This window comes from Podarcis cretensis (genome assembly GCF_951804945.1).
Source record: "Podarcis cretensis genome assembly, chromosome: 6".
In the NCBI taxonomy this organism is placed as follows: Eukaryota; Metazoa; Chordata; class Lepidosauria; order Squamata; family Lacertidae; genus Podarcis; species Podarcis cretensis.
The window spans coordinates 56,736,923-56,749,744 of NC_137175.1; the positions used below are offsets into that span (position 1 = coordinate 56,736,923).

The following is a 12,822-nucleotide window of genomic DNA, read 5'->3' on the forward strand; positions in this document are numbered from 1 at the left end:
CGGAAGCTCCCCCGGCCAATAAAGTGAGATAAGCGCCGCAACCCCAGAGTCATCTGCGACTGAACCTAACGGTCAGGGGTCCCTTTACCTTGTGTCAAGGGAAGTATAGAGCAATCTGAATTTAGTGATGCAATTGTCCAACCAAAATATGTGTTTAAATATGGGTATCTAAAAGACATGTATTAATGAAAATAACAATTATTGGGAGGAAATCGCTTTTAAAATATATAGTGGCAAAATTGCATAAAATGTGTTTATTGGAAGAAACATGCAATAAAATTATGACGAAGTTTGATGAGTACCTTCTTAAAAAATAACACTAAACTGATGTGGTAATCTGAAATAACCATAATGTAAAGTCATATATAAACCATAATGTAAAGTCATATGGGAAAACCTGCAGATAATTATCATTAAGAAGGCCATGAAATTAATTTAAAATTCTAACATACTGTTGTAAAGGAACATAGATAAACTTTACAATGGCCTGGTGTAGCCACTCTGGACTGGACTGGGTGAACTGGATAGGACAGGATAGGATGGGCTGGCATTTCAGCTTTGAATAAAACATAGCTATGACAAATTAGTACCTTGATCATGCTAGATATAACTATATTCATTTGTTTAATTAAACAATCTAGGCTTCTCTTTGTGTGGGTCATTTTCAAAAATTTTAAAAATAAAATTAAACACATAATTAAGCTGACAGGAGATAAAGACCCTTGTTCAGTAAGCTGAAGGCAGTTAATTTATAAGGAGCTTAGTCCCTGAAGGCTGTGTAGTTTATTAAACTTACTGAGGCAAAGATGTGATAAAATATTTTATGTAGTTCTTTAAAGGCTAAATTGCTCTGACACTTTTAAAGTCCACAAGATGCAAACAATTAGGGTGCCTTGTTATCGGGATTTCCTTTCAAACAGACTTCATACTTTAAGTTAAACAAAAATCATGTCTATATACATAATTCTGTAGCCTTTTCAGATTTTCTCTTTTGAATGGCAAGCATATTTGATTTAGTGATATTCTGAAATAGTCATGTGTTTGTGAGAATAATTAAATAATTCTTTGGGTGTTACGTTTTCTGTCTTGGAATGTTTAAAATACATACAATATATCAGACTGAAAAATAGATACACCATAAGCTGAGAATTCTATAAAAACTTCCCCACTCTAATTTATTGGCTCTCTAGTTTTAAAGGCTGGTCACTATGTTATTAATAAGTGTCACCTACATGTCTCAGTGAGGCTACATTGATGGACCAGTTTCAGGATGAGCTGGAAGACATCCTGAATAAATACCCTGTAAGGGTGGTGGGCCCATTTGAATAGCCTTCTCTTGGAGAGTGAGGGAAAATAATGTGTTCCTGAATGCTCTGGGTATTTTCCAGCAGAGAAAGCTGATGATCTGATCTGGTTTTGCTTGGAAATAGCAAGATGAAGCAGGCAACTGATAAAGATTGCTTCCAGTCTGTTCTCCAGCATTGTGGATTGAGAATGGCTCCTTGGTATTCTGGTGAACTTTGGGATATGATGCAAGCTAGATGAAGACTAAAGCATAAATGGTGCAAGTCTCACACCAACAAAGCCAACAGAACACTGGTTAGCACATATAATTGTGCCTACCATGTGACAGTGCAAGCCGCAAAGGAGGTTAATTTTGCAGCTTACCTTGCAACCTCTAGTAGTCCGCCAGCAAAGTTATTTTGATTGCCCCAGAGCTTACTGACTCCAACTGTGGGGACGGACCTCTGGGACATTTGAAGACACACTGCAACCAACTAGCTACAACTTTAAGGAAGGAATATACAATGTTTCCATTCTTGATTCAAATTTCACTATTGAGAGTGGGGCAGAAGGCTTAACTTAGCACAGCACACCACTTTCAAGTCAACAATTCATGCTTTACATTATAGCCAAATATTATTTATTAGGATTTTGGCTGTCAAACAGCAGGAAAGAGGAAAAAGAAAAAAAAAATAAGCATCATTCAGGTTAACGAATATAAATATTTGCCGACTTTTTGGAAAATTATATATCCCGGCATTCACAAAAGCCACCCAGCAGTGGCCATTACAAAAGAGGCAAGGAGAGTAAACTACTTTGAAATTTCCTAGTCAGATGCAGCTGTCAAGTAACACTATGTTCTCCACTGATGTGAAACCCTCAAGAATGTCCAACAGTTGGGGGCTGTCAAGTATATCCCTGAAATCTAAAGACTTTAAGCAAAGAGCTTAATAAGATATGTATGAACATCATGCCAACTAACACTAATATATGTGACAATTCCAGTGATAGGCACTTCTTTCAAAACCCAAGCAGCATATGCCACTCAATAGGTGGGTTAACGTTCAAAAACATATTTTATGAACTAGCCAAAGTCTAGAAAGAAAGAAAGAAAAAACTACAATATTCTATACTGTGCACTGTGAAGAGGGAATTAAATTTGGACTTGGTTTCCAGTCTGTCTCCTGCTTAGAGATATGCTCTGACTGATGGAATGCATCTCCTCTTTGAAATAGCAGGTAGGGTCAAGATTGAGTGACATTTGGCTGTATATTTTGATAGGAAAACACTCCCAATGATTTGTTCAGCTTCTGTTCTTTTTATTTTTAAAAAATTGAACTTGGATATGGATTCCCTAGTCAGATATTGTCAATTCCCAAACTTCCTTTTTGGGACAAAGTAGTTTAGCAGGTGGCTGCCTAGCAGCTTTAGGCATTCATAGATAATCTATAAATCAAGGGAGAGACTGTGAACTACTTTCTACCCCCGTTTTTGGGGATCAGCTCAAAGTTGTTGAGCTTTTGTAGGGTGGGGAAAAAACTTTGGGGGGGACTTCCGTTTTTTGGGGGGAGTTAAAGGCAAGGGACAAAGGGGTAAAGTCACTCACAAAAAGATCACTATGGATGAAAACAGATCAAACAACAATGGACGGCGGGGTGATGGAGCACTAAGGAAAGGGAGCAAGAGATCGACCGCGATCTACCAAAACCTCACAGGAATCTACCAGTAGATCACGATCTACCTGTTGGACATCCCTGCTATAAATCAACCAGTCTAGCTTTCAACCTAGCCATGGCTGAATCAGTCCTTTTTCAGTCTGTGTCACTAGTGCTTGTGCTCAGCCATGATTTCATTCTGTTCCATTTTTGTAATAATCTACTGTTTATTAAAACATACACATAAAAGCATGAAAATCCACCTTAAAATACTTATATTATTTTATCCCCCCGTATTTAGACTATGAGCTGAGAAATAAATGAGAATAACTGAGAAGTGCAGTGATTAACTAAGACTTCAATCCCACCTTCACTTACCTGGGATTAAGGCCCACTGAATTAATTAGGGCTTACTTCTGAGTAGACAATGCACTTTAGGCTAGGATTGTAAACACCATTTACCTTCCTGCTGGAGTGGTACCTATTTATCTACTTGCACTTTGACGTGCTTTCGAACCGCTAGGTTGGCAAGAGCTGGGACCGAACAATGGGAGCTCACCCCGTCGCGGGGATTCGAACCGTCAACCTTCTGATCGGCAAGCCCACTGATCGGCTCAGTGGTTTAGACCACAGCACCACCTGCATCCCTGTAACTTACTTCTGAGTAAATATGCTTACAATTGCTCTGCCCATCACTCAGAATACAGTGACATTGAATTTATGTAATTATAGCTCCTTATTGTTGAAGCTCCTGACAAAATCTTCCAAAACTGTGCTTTTCTCTAAGAATATCAATTGATATAAAAGTCCTGAAGTAAGGCAGATGGAATTTTTAAAGGTAAAGACTTTAGCCTCAAGCAAGCTGTCTCTAGATTAGAAGAATGATTAACACAAAAATAATTCAAGGCATAGATAAAAATTTGACAGATGTTTCCATTTCCTTGCCAATCCATTCTCCTGCATTTAGATACTGTGGACTAAACCAAGATGAGACCACTGAAAATACAATCACGTAGATGGCAAGGAGAAATTATGTTCTCAGTATACCTATGGTATATTAGGTCAGGAATTTCTTATCCAACTGAAATATGTGGAGAATTCCATTAGCACAGAAATTAACAGGAAGTAGAATCTAAGTTAGATATGGCATGCAACATATTTATAGAGAAAACTGCAATGAAGCTTTAGCTTTTCCAGCAGACCCTGTTTTTTAGGTGTCTTGGTAACAATATTCATAGCCTCTCCCATTAGTTTGACAATGTTTCATATGCCTGTAATGATTCTAGGGGTTGCTCGTGCGTAAATTGGCGCCACGCTTGGCTGAGTTACCTGGGTGAACCCTTTCTGTCCGGACAGCCACTCACCCGTGGCTGTCTCAATCGCTGGCAGAATCCATCAGTGGGCGTTTCTTGAACTTCTTCCAGCAAAGAAGCTCTTTGACGCCTAGTCTCCGCCTACTCTCCCTGCGCGGAAGCCTTCTGCGCAGGGAGGGTGTGGGCAGCGGAGGACCCGTGCTCTCCCCACTGGTCTCCGGCGAGGAGTCATGGAGCCACCTCGCCAATTCCCCCATCTGCCCCCCCTTCTCCACTGGTGCTACACTGATTTCCTTCCCCAGAAGATGGGCTGCTTCTCTCCCTCCCGGTACGCTCTCCGGAATCCCTCTGGAGCCCTCCCTCTCCCTCTGGCTCTGATGGCAGTTCCCTGACAATGCCTAAAGCTCTATTTTAGATTGGTCCTTAAAAAATCGACTTGAAAACAAGATACTTTGGAGCATATGTTCTTAAGAAGTATGCCTGAGGTGTAGAATCTAAAATAATCCTACCATATTCAAACTAAAGGTTAGGATATTTTCTCATATTACATTTTGAATTTTGTACTTGTTCTAAACTCAAGGAGATAGTAACTATGATTAGACTTGCCTGTTAACAAAATGCATTGCCAGAACTAATAGGTGCACAAAGAGGTGCAAGTAGGCATAAGCTACCTTGACCTGGACACTACCATAAGTGTCCAGATCAAGAGAAATAATAGTGCTGCTCTATTCTACCTTAGTCACAGCACATGTGGAGTATTGTGCCCAATTCTGGGTACCACAATTTAAGAAGGGTATTGACAAGCTGGAATGTGTGCAAAGGAGGGTGACCAAGATGATTTAAAGAGTCTGAAAATCATGGTTTATTAGGAATGGCTGAGAGAGTTGGGTATGTTTAGCCTGGAAAAGAGGAGACGATAGCAGATATTATGCCCACCTTCAAATATTTAAAAGGCTGTTGCATGGAGGAGGAGTAAGCTTGGCTTCTCCTACTCCAGAGGATAGGACCTGAATCAAAGGATTCATGTTACAAAAAGAAGATTCCAATGAAACATCAGAAATAACTTTCTGACAGTAAGAGCTGTTTATAAGTGGAACAGACTCCCATGGAAGGCGATGGTCTCTCCTCCCTTGGAGGTTTTTAAGCAGAGGATGGCGATTTACTGTGGATGATTTAGAAGAGATCCCTGCATTGTTGGGGTTGGACTAGATTACTCTATCGGTCCCTTCTGACTCTACAGTTCTATGATTCTGTGATTTTTTTACCTCTTCCATTCCTAAATAATCCATTTTGAAGACAGAAAGCTACATTTTTATCTCTATATACAATAATTAATCTGTATTTTTTTTTCTTTGGGAGTCTTATATTTGGCCAACAGTGGGGAATGAAGGGTTAAAATCTGCTACTCCCCAAAGCCAGGGCCATGCCTGTTTTGATTCTGTTCTCTGTGAGAAGCCCTGCTTGGATTTCATAGTTGAGCACACCTGCTTCAAGTGCTTTCCTCACCCTTAATTTGAATTTTTATATGATATTTTCTTCACTATATTCACCTTCACCCTCATAGTACTTAACTGGTGATAATACTCACAGCATAATACAGCAGTGCTGCAGCTTGAAGAAACCTTTATTTTCCTTTTTGGCATGCCTTTTAATTTGATCAAACCAGTATGTATCTAGTGTGGAACAGATGGTATATATTTGGGAAAGTTTTAAAAGGGAGACGCTGAAACACAACTCCTCTAACTGCAACAAGGTTTTGCATATACTCATTGTACCATACCACTCTGATTAAAGTATCCATAGCAGTTCTATAGTTTCGGAATGTGAGTTGAAGTGATATTTCAGTAGGGAGAAAGTAAGCACCTCAAGGACTAGTAATTAATGAATAACCTGGGGGGGGGGATCCCGCCCCATTGAGAGTTTCAGAACATCATCAACATCCCTTCCCCCTCAGTGCCCAAGAGGAAAAGTGTGTGTTGCTCCTGATGAGAAGTCCACAGGGCACAAGGCAGGAGTGGAGAGAGCTCCGAGGGAACAAATTGCTTCATCAAAAAGTGAAGGATATGTAGAAAGGCTGCTGGTTAATAGCCTGGCACTGTTCCTGGTTGTACAGGAAACCAACAGTTTTTTCTGGGGGTGCAAGGGACAAGAACCTGATTCAGGGGTCCCTGGCTCTAGGCCCCTGCCTGGTCCCCAAGGTAAAAATTATATTCTTAAGGAATAAATCAAGGGGTAGGTGTATGCATGCAAGTAGAATTGACAAGGCAGCCTGCTCAATTCTGACTGTGAGGAAATGACCCCTGGAACCCTTGAAGAACCACTATGACCAACTGGCGGCACACTGAGAGACCTTGTTACTGATGTCCCCACCAGCGTCTAATGCCACCACCTGTGATGTGCTATGGGATCACTTTCAGTTTATGCAACCTGATTGTGTAAATAAGGTGCTTGAATCCCTATGGCTCACCACATGCCCCATTGATCTCTGTCCCTTTGGGCTTATTAAGCCTAGAAGAGTTTTGACTGGTTGGGTCCTGAGCATGGCTAATTTTTCACTGTGTGAAGGGGTGGACGGATACTCCTAAAGAAGCCTAAAGAACTTCTAAAGAAGTTTCACTCCTAGTAAAGCAGCAGGTATGCAGCCTGGGGATCCAAATTTGTCACTGGAAGGCCAGGTGCCCCCAGTGGCTAGAAGCACCTTTTATTAGTTCTAGCTGGTAGAGCGGTTGCAACCATTCAGTACTGATCTGTTATTTTAAAAAATCCACCACCCTGCCAATATATATTTAAATGATTTATTTTGCTATGTTTAAACTGCTGAGAACTGTATTGCCATGTCATCTGCCTTGTGGAACATGCTGCCCCTTGAAGTTAGATAGGCTCCACCATTTCACAGATTTTGCTGGATGTTTTATCCTGGAAGGATAAGTTGACAATCTTATATTTTTCTTTGGAAAACTGTTTTTATCTGTTGTTGTACAACACTATGGTAATTTGCAAGTTTTGATGGTTTATAAATAATCAAAGAGAACTGTGAAAAACAGTGAATGACTGTGGTCTGAACTGCACAGTAGTCCAAAAGCCGTGGGTCAGGTCTTATTTCACATAGGAATTTGCAAAGATCAAATTCCTCAAGCATCCCTCAGTAGGTACTGTGCTGTCAAGGTGAGAATTTGTCCTTTTATATGCAAGTGTAACCTTGCCAATGCAGCATAAAGCAGTGTTTCCCAACCTTGTGCCTCCAGCTGTTTTTGGACTACAATTCCCATCATCCCTTGCCACTGGTCTTGCTAGTCAGGGATGATGGGAGTTGTAGTTCAAAAACAGCTGGAGGCACAAGGTTGGGAAACACTGGCATAAAGGATAACAAGAAGAAGGAAGCAGAGAAGATGAGAATCACAGAGCTGCCTAACAGCATTAGTTCAACTTTATTATGAAAGTGTTTTTAAATTCATGTAGGGGTGTAGAGAAAATGAATCACATCTGAGTGTCTATTATTTTTTGCATCTGGATATCACTAGGAAGTAACTGGACATAAATTTTACACTGATTCCAGACTGAGAAATACTGTATGATGGGTTAGCAGCAATCACCAGATCACTTCTGACAGAGAACTACTATGGGGACTTGGAAAACTCACATCAGTGCTTTAAGTCTTTGAACCAAAATCACCTGTGTGGAATTTACTACACTTGACATCCTGAATCTGAAATGATTCCCTAGCTATGCAAGGTCAGCTCTCCTCCTCAGATAAATTGTAATAATAATAGCAGAAGGGACTGCTATATAATTGTTAAGGTGACATATATTCAGGGGACTCTTTGGGTCTATTTCATTGGCTCCCAGCCCTGAAATGTCATATATTCATAAACTCTGTGATAAACTTGACTAACAAAATGACAGGCCCAATTTCAGGTTATTGTGGGTCCTGAACATACACTGTTACACACACTGGGGCAACTGAATGGATGAGATGGTCTTCTCTCCTAGGTTGGCAGTGATTGCTGCTGTTGCTCCTGCTCCACTTTGCCATTTCCACTTTATGAGAAAGGGCTCATTGGTAGAGCATCTACTTTGCACTCAGAAGGTCCCAGATTCAATCCCTGGCATCTCCAGGTAGGGCAGAGGGAGAACCCTGCCTGAAACTTTGGAGAGTCATAGCTAGTCAGTGTAGGCAATACTGAGCTATATGGACCAAGTCTGAGTCAGTATAAGGCAGCTTCCAACATTTACTTACTTGCTCCTTGGACACACACTAGTAGGACTGAGGAGTAGAAGCAATTGCTATCATTGCTGCTTTATCTGCCTGCTTCCACCTCCTTGAGTCAATGGGATAGCAGAAGCAAGGAGGATGAGCATAAACTAGGGACGATCTAAAATCCACCATGCCAAAACACCACCTTGTTTACTAAATGCAGAGTTGGGGATACAGTGATTAAGAAGGGAAGAACCATAAAAGGAATGAAAGTAAAGAAAGAACACCCTTGGTTGCTGGCAGGAGCCATCATTGTGAGGTTAAATCCAGTTGAGAGCAGTGCTTCCTGCCCTTACTCGGGGGTCTCAAAAGAAAAAAAAAAACACAGCACAGACAGTACTTGGGAGTGCACACATTCGAGTGGTAGCTGCTGAGAAAGACTTGTGAGGAGCAGTTTTGTGAAGCTCCCAACTTCAATTTTAAAAAGTTCTGGAAATAACTTTTGGCTCCACCATAGCAGAAGCTGCCATACAATGGAAAACAAATGCTAGAGGGTGAGTCAAGAGGGACTTGGCCAGTATGGTGGAGCCATAGCAATAGCTTCCCTTCAGCAGTGCTGCAGCCACATACTGGGAGGGGTAAGATCGGGGCTGTGTGGGTGAGCGAATCCAGCTCCATGTGTAGCTCCACCCCCACTGTCTGTAAGGGGCAGCGACCCTGTTGCCAGGAGACTATTGTGGTGATTCCACCCTACAAGGCAAGTTGCTTCTGCAGTAAGCTAGTGAGCAAATGTAGCCACAGCAGCTGCCTTGCTACCATCAGACTGGTTCCTCTTTGAGCCAAAGCAGTGAGAAGAAAGGTGAGCTGCTGTCATCTGGAACAATTTGGAGGGACTCAGGAAGTGATTCTCAGCGAGTTCCTTTACTAACATAATTCTTTTGCATCTAAAATGAATAGAGTTGCAGACTGTAGATGTCTCCATAAACTGCACTGAGAAGTGTTAAATAGCTAGATTTTCTCAAGTTTCCCATGAGCCTCACAAATTTTACTCAGGGCTCTGACAATTCAGCACAACTGTATGCATCAAGCCCCTAACCAAAGTGCTCCTCACCAAAATGCCTAAACTATCTTACTCCTGTCCTGCTGACATTATTTCCAGTTTGTCTACTCTGGAATAGAGCCCAGCTGGATTCTTGGCATACAGTTCCATGATGGCAGTTTACAGTAAGAGTTCTCTTAATGTTAAGTATATTATATACTTTGAGGCCATTATATTAAATATCTTTGTATGGCAATTGAAAGGTTTATTTTTATAGAGCTGCAAATACCATGGGAATTCATTAAAAAGGCTTAATGTATAAAAACAGAGGTGGGGGAGTAGAAAGCTGTATGTATTCTTTTAAATTATCCCGGTTTTCATAAAGTTTGATTATACCCCCTTCAAGGTATGAATGCAAGTGTAAGAAAGTGTAAGATTAAGACACTTAAAAAAATTATATACAACACATTCATTATCATTCAAGGAAACAGTTGTATGCCACAAAAAAATGTTTCACTCCAAGTGTTTCAGCACTTACAAACTCAATTTCTAAATATGTGATACTGTAATTAAAACCCAGAAAGGCCTTCAGGAAAAGAGGGGCAATTTTGAAATGGATCCTGCAAGCACTAGTCTCATTAGGCAAGCTACACATACAAACTACATTTGATCACCACCAACTCCTCTAGGAGTATCTATGCATATTTCTTAACCATAGAAAAGTCTTCATAACAAGGTATTTTAAAAATCTATTTAAATGTGTATTCCACTCTTCAAACAGAGACTGATATGTGAAGAGTGCAATTAATTTTAAAGAATTTTTTTCCAGTACTCTTACCTTCCTGCTCCCGAAGCAAAACAGGGTATTTTTTATGTGCACCAATTTGCTTTGATTCTTTGGTCAGTGTAAACCATAGCAAGTAATGCATAGTGTTATGCAGACTGGCATTAATTAAAATGTAGCTAAATGTGTTTTACAGTCCAATTTTTAAACTCTTGTTATATGCACTGAGTACAGAATTACTTCGGAATGTAATCATATTAAGTTTGGCTCTAGCTATATTTAACAATACTGCTTTGTAGTAAAATTCAGCTTGTACCATGTAAGCACTTGCATACTCTTAATCAAACATTGCAGTGCAATATAATCTAAAATGAACATTCAAATCTCCTAATCTATGACCAACTTCCTGGCAATTACATAACATACAACCTTTTACAGGTGATTGTGGGCAGAGAAATTTTGCTAACCGGAGGAAAATTAATTTTTGCCACTTGAAAATGGTCTTTGTTTTCTGATGGTTATAGTAGGCTTGCCATACGTCAGGAAAATTCCTAACATGTCCTGGTTTGGGGGTGTAAAAATGGCATCGGGGGGAATTTTGACAAATTGGCAAAATGTCAGGGAAAAACCCAGATGTATGGCAACATGATGGAAAAAGCAGAAACAGCTCAAAAAGCTTTAAGTCACAATTTTGGGGTTAGGCTTCCCCAAAGAAACTAAACAATTTGGGTGGTTTCCTAAAAGCTAAACAACTTTGTGGGTGTCAGAAATTTTACTTTTTGAAATATGGCAAGACTATGGTTATAGTTTCCCTATCCATTAGGTAATGCTATCCAATTTGGCTTTCACTGACTTTTTTTAACTAGTTCACCACCTAATAAGTTAATCTCCAGATTTGTCAATATAAAAATTACCATATTTCTCTGTATCATGAATGCTAAATGAAACCTGGAATCTGCATACGACCTACTAAAGTTTCACCCAATCAGGTTTGCTATTCTCTTGTACACTTCATTTTAGGACTGTAACAAAAAAACAAAAGCTATAGTTTCAATATCAAACCATTTTCACCCCTGCCCACACAGTTGCTAAACATCCAACATGAGGAATTTTTCTAGAGAACTCAAAAGCTTGCTTACTACTTTGTGACATCAAACAAAGGCATGACCCTATGGTAGATTTTGCCATTTTTCTTAAGAACCTACATAGCATCCTTTGCTTTTTGTGTTTGCTTAGATCAGGGATAAGTAATCTGTGGCTCCCAAGTTGTAGCTGGACTACAACTTCCATCATCCCTGACCATTGGCTATACTAGCTGGAGCTGATGAAGTGGGAGTCCAATGAACTTTGGGAGGGCCACAAGTTCCCCAGTCCCGGCTTCAATGCTCTTTTAACAACTATGGCTGGTTTTATTGATTGGTTGGTTGTGGTGAGGGAAAGGGTAGGGTTTAAGCTATACTTCTATTGCTATTGAATATTCTTGCCTTTTCTCAGTTATGCTTCTTGTGCTAATCTTAAAATGATCATAAATGAATGCTCCGATTAGAACTGAGCTGAAATTTGCCAGAGAAGATATTTTCTGATACTATTTCTGAGAATTTTATAACCCACATCTGAAAAAAAAGACCATTTTGCAAAGTATTTTCATTTTGTTTTGTTTCTGCTACATTTAGGTACCATTGTTTGTTTGATTGTGAGTTGTCCAGAGAGTTTCACTTTATGGTGTGCCATCAAATGCTGAAAAAATAAAATATTTTTGCCTCCCCCTGCCCTGCCCACTTTGGTGATTGCCATCAGGGGTGCCAACTTGAATAAAATATTGGGGGGGGGACCAGGTAAGCCCATCCCCACATAATCGATCACATGACGCAGTGCGCACACACCATTTAAATAGGAATGCCCATCAACTTTGTGGGGGCCCTGCCCCCTCAAATATCTTGTTGTGGGGGCCCTGCCCCCTCAAATATCTTGTTGTGGGGGCTGAAGCCCCCATAGCCCCTAGGAGTTGGCTCCTGTGATGGCCACCATTTTTTCCTCACAGTGCCCTGTAATGATGCTGAGTCAGGGGCAAGGCAGAATATGCAAAATGGTAACCAGTTTGACAACATAATCGCTGTGTCTTCTTACAGCAATAGCAAGCAGAGCGAGAGAGAGAGGGAGAGTTGAGGGGAAAGGCAGAAGCCATGCCTTCTGTTGCTGGTGTGGAATGTTTACTTGAAATAAAACTGGTTCAGAAATGGAAACTTTGTCATTCTCCAGATGTTAATGGACTCCAGCTCCCATCGGCCCCAGACAACCTGGCAGATGGTCATGGGTGATGAAAAATGTAGTTTAGCAACATTGAGAGGATCACAGGTTCCCCACCCTCGCACTAGCTACCTTCAGATCTTCACAGCTTTGCTGAAGAGCCCAGGGCTTCTGTCAAGTCATAATGCAAAGGTGTTCAGGCATCTTAAATAATCCTTGTTTTATTGCACCTCCGCTATCCTTTATTGGTGTGCCATCCTTAGCTATTGAAGTTTATATTGTTTTATATTGGGTCCCTTATATGT

General features: G+C 40.5%; 1 protein-coding gene and 1 long non-coding RNA gene across 2 annotated transcripts in view; one reads left to right on the forward strand and one right to left on the reverse strand.

Annotated features, from left to right (window-relative positions):
• BEND5 (BEN domain containing 5) overlaps positions 1 to 12,822 on the reverse strand; it is a 734,690-nt gene that overhangs the window by 529,786 nt on the left and 192,082 nt on the right. The gene's annotated exons all lie outside the window — the stretch shown is intronic.
• The window catches only part of LOC307218352, a 56,924-nt gene continuing 53,337 nt past the window's right edge, over positions 9,236 to 12,822 (forward strand). The window contains exon 1 of the long non-coding RNA XR_013839937.1: positions 9,236 to 9,306. This is a non-coding gene — a long non-coding RNA (uncharacterized lncRNA). The remainder of the gene's footprint in view (positions 9,307 to 12,822) is intronic.